Consider the following 9,463-nt stretch of genomic DNA (forward strand, 5'->3'; position numbering starts at 1 on the left):
CCTCGATGTCTAGCTTGAGTGATAGAAACATGAGACTAGGGGATGTGTTGTTGCCACCAGGGAGAAAACAACGGTTCTTGTGACCACACTTGGAAGAATTGTTTACCTTACGCATAGTTCATTAATGCAGTTGTCCGTTGCTTTGAGTCTACACTTTGAGTGGGGCTCGCAACTTAATATCGGAGAGATGTTCTGGATAGATATCTCAAGGTGGATGATTAGTAAGTAGATATTGATGAATAAACGGTCTACTTGTCTTGGTGACTGCCCATTACTATTGAACCTCTAAGTATCAAGTAGCATAATTAGCATTGCGGTGTGTTCATAATTCTATCAATTGCCCAACTGTGATTTGTTTACCCCAGCATAGTTGTTTATCGTCTTTTGGGAGAGAGACATCACTAGTGAACATCATGTGACTCTGGTCCATATCACCATCATTGTTTACACCTCCATCATTTACCGCTTTAATTTTCTTTCCCGTTGCAATTACTATTACTTTTCCAGCTTGTGTTTTGAAAACCTCTCTGTACTCATTGGAAACAAAGCTATTTGTTGTGTGTGGAGGTTCACGTCTTCTGCTAGCGCCAGGGTGGGAGACACCTACTTGTTGGTACTAGGAGTCCTCTTGGTTCGATAAACCTTATAGTCTCTGTGTAAGGGAAAACTTGCTGCTGACTACATCTCAACCGTCCACTTGGGTTAACCAACGAGGTGCGAGAAATATATACATCAGATCGTCATCAAGCAGTCGCACCTGTGATGGGTACACGCTCTTCAAAATTCGTCGTTTGGTTGTTGTGTGCTCTGGCTTGTTTGTAGGCAACATAGCGTTTTTTCGGAGGTCTCTTCCTATTTTTCTAGGGCTGACCTTCCAGACCCTTCCTTAACCCGTGCCCCAGTGTTGTCGGGATAAGCACTTTCGACCCTCGTCTAGTTGAGCCTGCGTTGAGGCGGCATCTTCAGGCGTGTCCTGTGAGGATTGTATGAAGAGAGAATTCTTGCAATCAACCCTGCTAGGACGTTCCTTCTCGGGCACATCATCCATCTCGTCATCAGCATGTTGATAGCCCGAGTCATCATATCGTTGACTCTTCAATTCTACGCCGTCATCATAGCCGTATGAATTGAGGAACCTAAGAGGGTCATCCTCGTTCATCTCATCATCCAATCTTCGTTCTACGGGGGTGACTACAGCATCCACTATTGGACCCCCTTCCTCGCGTCGTCCCCTGCTCTCACCGGGCACTACAGGCGCTGCTATTTACGTAGGCAGGGTGGTGGTGTTCATACCTTTTGGCTGATGTGTGGTTATTGGTGTGCCCTCGACCGCCTCCACGCGAATAAGATTCTTCGGCCATAGCAGCATCCAACCCTTGTAGTTTCCAAGCCGCGTCGTGGTCTCATCGTCCTCTCCCCCAAGCCGTACTGGAGGTGGCAAATCCTCGTTCCCCAATTTCAGACTCGACAAGTTAGCCGTAAATTGGCCAACGGGGATCGGCTGGCCATGGAACATGAGTTCCAAGGGCTTTCTTATCACTGCCTTTCCCACGTCTACCTTCTGGCCTTTGTTCAAGTAGAGTGTGGTGCACGGGGTTTCGTCGGCATGCAAACACATGTGTGCAACATAAAACATCTGAAAGGCAGCGAAAACAAAATATTCTAGATAAATGTTAGTGCGACGTGTAATTACCATGATGGCGTCGACCTCAGCCAAAGACGAAGGCCCCCCCTAGCACGCTAGAGACACAGAACGGGCTGCTTTGACCGGTTACGGATGCGGGTGCAAGAGGATGTATTACTTTGCAGGTCCTTCTTCCTCTTCAATATCCATTTGTTCTGAATAGCCTTTCGACCTTTAGGTAATGCTTCCAAAGTCCACACTTTGTTTTCATACATGGATCCTATCTTGAATTTCATGGCCTCTAGCCATTTGTTGGAATCCGAGCCCACCATTGCTTCTCCATAGCTTGTCCAACAACATGACCTCTAAGACATGATTATCATCCCACTCAGGAGTAGTACGCGTCCTTGTCGACCTACGACATTCGGTAGCAACTTGATCTGAAGCTTCATGATCACCATCATGAGCTTCCTCTTCAACTCATGTAGGCGCCATAGGAATATCTTCCCGCGTCCTGCTACTCTCTAGTTGAAGTGATGGTTCAACAACCTCATCAAATTCCACCACCCTCCCACTCAATTCTTTCGAGAGAAACTCTATATCAAGAAAGGATACGTTCTTAGCAACAAACACTTTGCCCTTGGTTCTGAGATAGAAGGTATACCCAACTGTTTCCTTTGGGTATCCTATGAAGACGTACTTATCCGCTTTGAGTTCGCGCTTATCAGGCTGAAGCCTTTTTACATAAGCATCGCAGCCCCAAAATTTAAGAAATGACAACTTAGGTTTCTTGCCAAACCATAATTCATACAGTGTTGTCTCAATGGATTTAGATGGTGCGTTATTTAAAGTGAATGCGATCGTCTCTAATACATAACCCCAAAACGATAGTGGCAAATTGGTAAGAGACATCATGGAATGCACCATATCCGATAAGGTATGACTACAACCTTCGGACACACCATTATGCTATGGTTGTTAGGTGGCGTGAGTTGTGAAACAATTCCACACTGTCTTAAGTGCATTCCAAACTCATAACTCACATATTCTCCTCCTCGATCAAATCACAGGAACTTAATCTTCTTGTTACGATGATTCTCAACTTCACTCTGAAATTGCTTGAACTTTTCAAACATTTTAGACTTGTGCTTCATCAAGTAAATATATCCATATCTACTCAAATCATCGGTGAAGGTGAGAAAGTAACAATATCCACCGCGCGCCTCAACTCTCATTGGACCGCACACATTAGTATGTATGATCTCCAACAAGTCACTTGCCCGTTCTATAGCACATGAAAACGGGGTTTTAGTCATCTGGCCCATGAGGCATGGTTCGCATGTGTCAAGTGATTCAAAATCAAGTGACTCCAAAAGTCCATCAGCATGGAGCTTCTTCAATTGTTTTACACCAATATGACCTAAGAAGTAGTTCCACAAGAAAGTGGTACTATCATTATTAACTCTACATCTTTTGGCATTAATGTTATGAATCTTTGTATCATCACTATCGAGATTCAATATGAACAAACCATTCACATTGGTTGCATGACCATAAAAGATATGACTCATATAAATAGAACAACCATTATTCTCTGATTTAAATGAGTAACTGTCTCACATTAAACAAGATCCATATATGATGTCCATGCTCAACGCATGCACTAAATAACAATTATTTAGGTTCATAACTAACCCCGAGGGTAACTGAAGAGCGAGCATGCTAACGGTGATCACATCAAGCTAGGAACCATTTCCCACGCGCATAGTCACTTCGTCCTTTGTCAGCCTGCGTTTATTCCATAGTTCCTATTTTGAGTTACAAATATGAGCAACCGAACCGGTATCAAATACACACGCACTACGACAAGGTCTAGTAAGGTATACATAAATAACATGTATATCAAATATACCTTTTTTATGTTGCCAGCCTTCTTATCGGCCACATACTTGGGGAAATTCCGCTTCTAGTGGCCAATTCCCTTGCAATAGAAGCACTCAGTCTCACGCTTGGGGCTAGCCTTGGGTTTCATCACGGGAGCGGCATCTGGCTTGCCGTTCTTCTTGAAGTTTCCCTTCTTGCCCTTGCCTATCATGAAACAAGTGGTTTTATTCACCATCAACACTTGATGCTCCCTTTTGGTTTATACTTCCGCGACTTTCAGCATCGCAAACAGCTTGGAGAGTGACTGGTTCATCCCTTGCATATTATAGTTCATCACGAAGCTCTTGTAGCTAGGTGTCAGTTGCTGAAGAAATTCGTCAGTGGCTGTCTCATGTAAAACCCAACTTCCAACTGACTCAAAGGGTTTTAGTACCCACACATTTTGAGTATGTGTTCACCAATAGAACTATTCTCGTCGATTTTGTAGGCAAAGAATTTATCGGAGCTCTCATACCTCTCGAATCGGGCATTAGCTTCAAAAATCTAACTTCAACTCCTAGAACATCTCATATGCTCCATGGCATTCAAAACTCCTTTGAAGTCTCGATTCCAAGCCATGCAACATGGCGCACTGAACTATCGAGTAGTCATCATCTGCAGATGCGACCAAAGAGGGTGGTGCCTCAAGCGGTCCAGCAAAGACGTAAGCCTTTTGCAAAGTCGTGAGGATAATCCTCAGACTATGGACCCAATATGCATAGTTACTTCCATCAACTTTGAGCTTAGCTTTCTCTAGGAACGCATTAAAATTCAGGGGAGCTACTGCGCGAGCCATTGATCTACAACACAATTTGCAAATACAACTTATACTATGTTCATGATAATGGGTTCAATTAATCATATTACTTAAGAACTCCCACTCAAATCAACATCCCTCACATTGATCGAGTGTTACATGATCCAAATCCACCAACCCAAGTACGATCATCATGTGAGATGAGGTGGTTTCAATGGTGAACATCTCCATGTTGATCACATCTACTATAAGACTCATGTTTGATCTTTCCGTATCCTATGTCCCATGGCCATGTATGTACATGCTAGGCTCGTCAAGTTGAACCCAAGTGTTCTGCATGTGCAAAACTAGCTTACACCCGTTGTATGCAAACGTAGAGTCTATCATACCCGATCATCACGTGGTGCTTCAAAATGGCGAACCTTCGCAATGGTGCACACTTGGGGAGAACACTTGTTAACTTGAAATTTTAGTGAGGGGTCATCTTATAATGCTACCGTTGTCCTAGGCAAAATAATATGCAAAAAAGGATTAACATCACATGCAAATCATAATAGTGACATGATATGGCCATCATCATCTTGTGCTTTTTCTCTCCATCTCCGAAGCATCGGCATGATCTCCATCGTCACCACCATGATATCATGATCTCCATCATCGTGTCACCATTGGGGTTGTCGCACCAACTATTCTTCTACCACTATTGCTAACTCATAGCAATGAAGTAAAGAAAAAGGCACAAATAATTAAAGATAACCCTATGGCTCGTGCTGGTTGTTGTACTCATTGACATGCAGGTCGTGATAATCCATACAAAACATGATCATCTCATAAATCACATATATCTCACCATGTCCTTGGCCATATCCTATCACAAGATACCGTGCAAGAACAAGTTAGACATCCTCTACTTTGTTGTTGCATGTTTTACGTGGCTGCTATGGGCAACTAGCAAGAACCATTCTTACCTACACAAAGCCACAACGATGATATTCAAGTTGTTATTTAACCTTCTACAAGGACCGCCTCCACCGAATCCGATTCAACTAAAGTAGAAGATACAGACACCTGCAAGTCATCTTTATGCAACAAGTTGCATGTGAGTCGATGGAACCAGACTCTCATACATGGACGAGTAAGGTTGGTCCGGGCCACTTCATCCCACAATATCGCCAATTCAAAATAAGACTAAGAAAGCAATCTGAATATGAACGCCCACAAACCCTTTGTGTTCTACTCGTGCACGTTATCTACACATAGACCTAGCACATGATGCCACTGTTGGGGAATGTCGCATGGGAAACAAATATTTCCTACGCTCACCAAGATCAATCTAAGGAGATCAACATCTACGAGAGGGGGAGTGCATCTATATAGCCTTGTAGATCGCTAAGCGTGATGTAGTCGAACCTCTTCACGATCCAATCACAATCCGTCTCGCGAGCCAATCATGAACGTCCCGATCAAGTGCCTAACGGATGGCACCTCCGCGTTCAGCACACATACAGCTCGATGACGCCTTCACCACCTCGATCCAGCGAGCACGGATGTAACGACTAAGATGCGACACTTTCCTTATTTGGGGGTGAGGCCTCAAAAGGGGAAAGGGGCGCATTTGAGCGTTTCGGAAGGAGGATAACATCGCAATACATAAAAGATGGAAGAATAATAAGATTTGGCTTACACTCACCACAAGCTAAATTAGAGAGTCACACAGTCATACCTTATTCAAATGGAAAGCAGGGTCCGACTACGGACAAGATAAATGGCAAAAGCTAATGTTATACCGCCTTGCAAGGCCCACAATCACGACCAAGTGCCTCTAATCCTCGGGATACGTCACGTATAGTCTTCCGTTGTCTTCGTCGAACTCCCACCTCAGCTGGGTATCCTCGGGGACGTCTGCATCTGGGTGTCTGTACCTATGGGTGGTTGTAGTAAACTGTCAGCCACGAGGACTCAACAATCTGATGACCTTGGTATCGAGTCTAACTAAGTTAATAGGTGAGGTTGGGGTATGTGTTTGAGTTTGCAGCAACCTAAGCATTTATGGTGACTAACTTACGAAGAATAGAAATAAGTTATGGTGGTCTACGAAAGACGATCGAGACCTAAGATTGATCACTAAGTGATCACGAACACCTACTTACGTTAATCATTACCCCACCATGTTCTCGATCAGAGAATGAACTCTGAAAGAAACAGTCACAGTTACGCACACAGTTGGTAGATTTTAGTTAAGTTACTTTAAGTTATCTAGAACCGGATGTTAACAAAATATCCATGATTGCCACATACCCACGGGCACGGCTTTTCGAAAGATTTAACCCTGCAGGGTGCTCCAACTAATCCATCACAAATTACCACAGGTCGCATAGTAATCCTCGACCATGAAACTCGCGATCTCATCGGATTTCTTAGAGGAAAACCTCAACTCTGAGAAGACCCAAAGTCTCATCAGGATCCTAATGCACAAGATATCTTGTAGAAGGTAAAACTAATTCAGCAAGGCCGCCCGCCGTGCCGACACACCCGATAGGAGCCGTGTATCTCGTTCTTAGGGCACGACCGGATCGGCAGGAAGTCGGGTTGGCTGGAACTGTTGGGGATCGTTGTAAATTCAAAAAAATTCCTATGCCATCCAAGGATCTATCTATGGAGAAAGCATCAACGAGCGAAGGAGTAGAGCATCTTCATACGTTTGAAGATCTCTAAGAGGAAGTGTTTCTAGAATGCGTTTGATGGAGTCGTACTCGCAGCGATTCAGATCGCGGTGGATTCCGATCTACGCACCGAATGACGGTGCCTCCATGTTCAACACACGTGCAGCCCAGTGACGTCTACCACGCATTGATCCAGCAAGGAGGAGGGAGAGTTTGAGGGAGAGCTCCGGTAGCACGACGGCGTGGTGACGGTGGAGTTACATGGTATTCCGGCAGAGCTTCGCTAAGCTCTGTGGAGGGCGAGAAGGAGGAAGGGTAGGGTTGCGCCTTGGAGGGAGGAGAAGTGGTGTGCAGCCCTCCCAAAACCTTGGGTATATATAGGAGGGAGGGAGAGGAGCCAGCCACCCTAGGGTTTTCCCTTAGGTGGTGCGGCAGCTTTCTAGATGGGAGGCAAGGGGCGGCGGCCAGGGCAAGGGTGCGGCAGCCCTAGGGGTGGCTTGCCACCCAAGGCAAGCCCCCACGCCCTAGGGTTTCGGCCCACCTTGCCCCCTTGCACCTTGGGATGTGTGGTGGTGGCGCACCAGCCCACTTTGGGCTGGTTCCCATCCACCTTTTGGCCCAAATACCCTTTCGTGGCTGTAGGCCTTTCCCGGTGGACCACGGAACCCTTCAGGTGGTCCCCGTACTTTACCGGTGTCGCCTGAAACATTTCCGGTGACCAAATCCACACATCCTATATATCAATCTTTACCTTCGGACCATTCCGGGACTCCTCGTGATGTTCGGGATCTCATCCGGGACTCCGAACAACCCTATTTAACCACGTACACTATTCCTCTATAACCCTAGCATCATCGAAACTTAAGTGTGTAGACCCTACAGGTTCGGGAATCATGCAGACATGACCCAGACACCTCTCCGGTTAATAACCAACAACAGGGTATGGATATCCATGTTAGTTCCCGCATGTTCCTCGATGATCTCGTTGGATGAAACACGATGTCGGGGATTCAATTAATCCTGTATGCAATTCCCTTTGTCTACCGGTATGATACTTACTCGAGATTCGATCGTCGGTATCCCTATACCTTGTTCAATCTCGTTACCGGCAAGTCTCTTTACTCGTTCCATAACACATCATCCCTTGGCTAACTCCTTAGTCACACTGAGCTCAATATGATGATGGATTACCAAGTGGGCCCAGAGATACCTCTGTGTCACACGGAGTGACAAATACCAGTCTCTATTCATGCAACCCAACAAACACTTTCGGAGATACCCGCAGTGCACCTTTATAATCACTCAGTTACTTGTGACGTTTGTTACACCCAAAGCACTCCTACGGTATCCGGGAGTTGCACAATCTCATGGTCTAAGGAAATTATACTTGACATTAGAAAAGCTTTAGCAGACGAACAACACAATCGAGTGCTATGCTCAGGATTGGGTCTTGTCCATCACATCATCCCGCAATGATGTGATCCCGTTATCAACAACACCCAATGTCCATGATCAGGAAACCATGATCATCTATTGATCAATGCGCTAGCCAACTAGAGCCTCACTAGGGACACATTGTGATCTACATATTCACACATGTATTACGGTTTCCGGTTAATACAATTATAGCATGAATAACAGACAATTATCATGAACTAGAAATATAATGATAACAACTTTATTATTGCCTCTAGGGCATATTTCCAACAGTCTCCCACTTGCACTAGAGTCAATAATCTAGTTACACTGTGATGAACTGAACACCCATAGAGTTCTGGTGCTGATCATGCTTTTCCCGTCGAAGAGGTTTGGTCAACGGGTCTGCGACATTCAAATCCGTGTGTACTTTACAAATATCTATCTCCCCATGCTGGATGTATCCACGAATGGAGTTGAAGCGGCGCTTGATGTGCTTGGTCTTCTTGTGAAACTTGGGCTCCTTTGTAATGGAAATAGCTCTAGTGTTGTCACAGAACACAGTCATCGGGCGTGGCGCACTTGGAATCACTCCTAGATCGGTGATGGACTCCTTCATCTAGACTCCTTCCTGAGCTACTTCTGAAGAAGCTATGTACTCCGCTTCACATGTAGATGCCGCCACGACGCTTTGCTTGCAACTGCACCAGCTAACTGCCCCATTATTCAAAATATACACGTATCCGGTTTGTGACTTGGAGTCATCCGGATCTGTGTCGAAGCTAGCATCTACGTAACCCTTTACGTCGAGCTCTAAGGCACCTCCATGTACGAGAAATTTATATTTAGTCCTTTTCAGGTACTTAAGGATGTTCTTGACTGCTATCGAGTGATCCACTCTTGGATCACTCTCGTACCTCCCTACCAAACTTATGGCAAGGTTCACATCAGGTCTGGTACACAGCATGGCATACGTAATAGAGCCTATGGCTGAAGCATAGGGGATGATACTCATCTTCTCTATATCTTCTGCCATGGTCAGTCTTGAGTCATGCTCAACCTCACACCTTGTAATACAGG

The sequence above is a fragment of the Hordeum vulgare genome, chromosome 1H (genome assembly GCF_904849725.1).
Source record: "Hordeum vulgare subsp. vulgare chromosome 1H, MorexV3_pseudomolecules_assembly, whole genome shotgun sequence".
Classification (NCBI taxonomy): Eukaryota; Viridiplantae; Streptophyta; class Magnoliopsida; order Poales; family Poaceae; genus Hordeum; species Hordeum vulgare.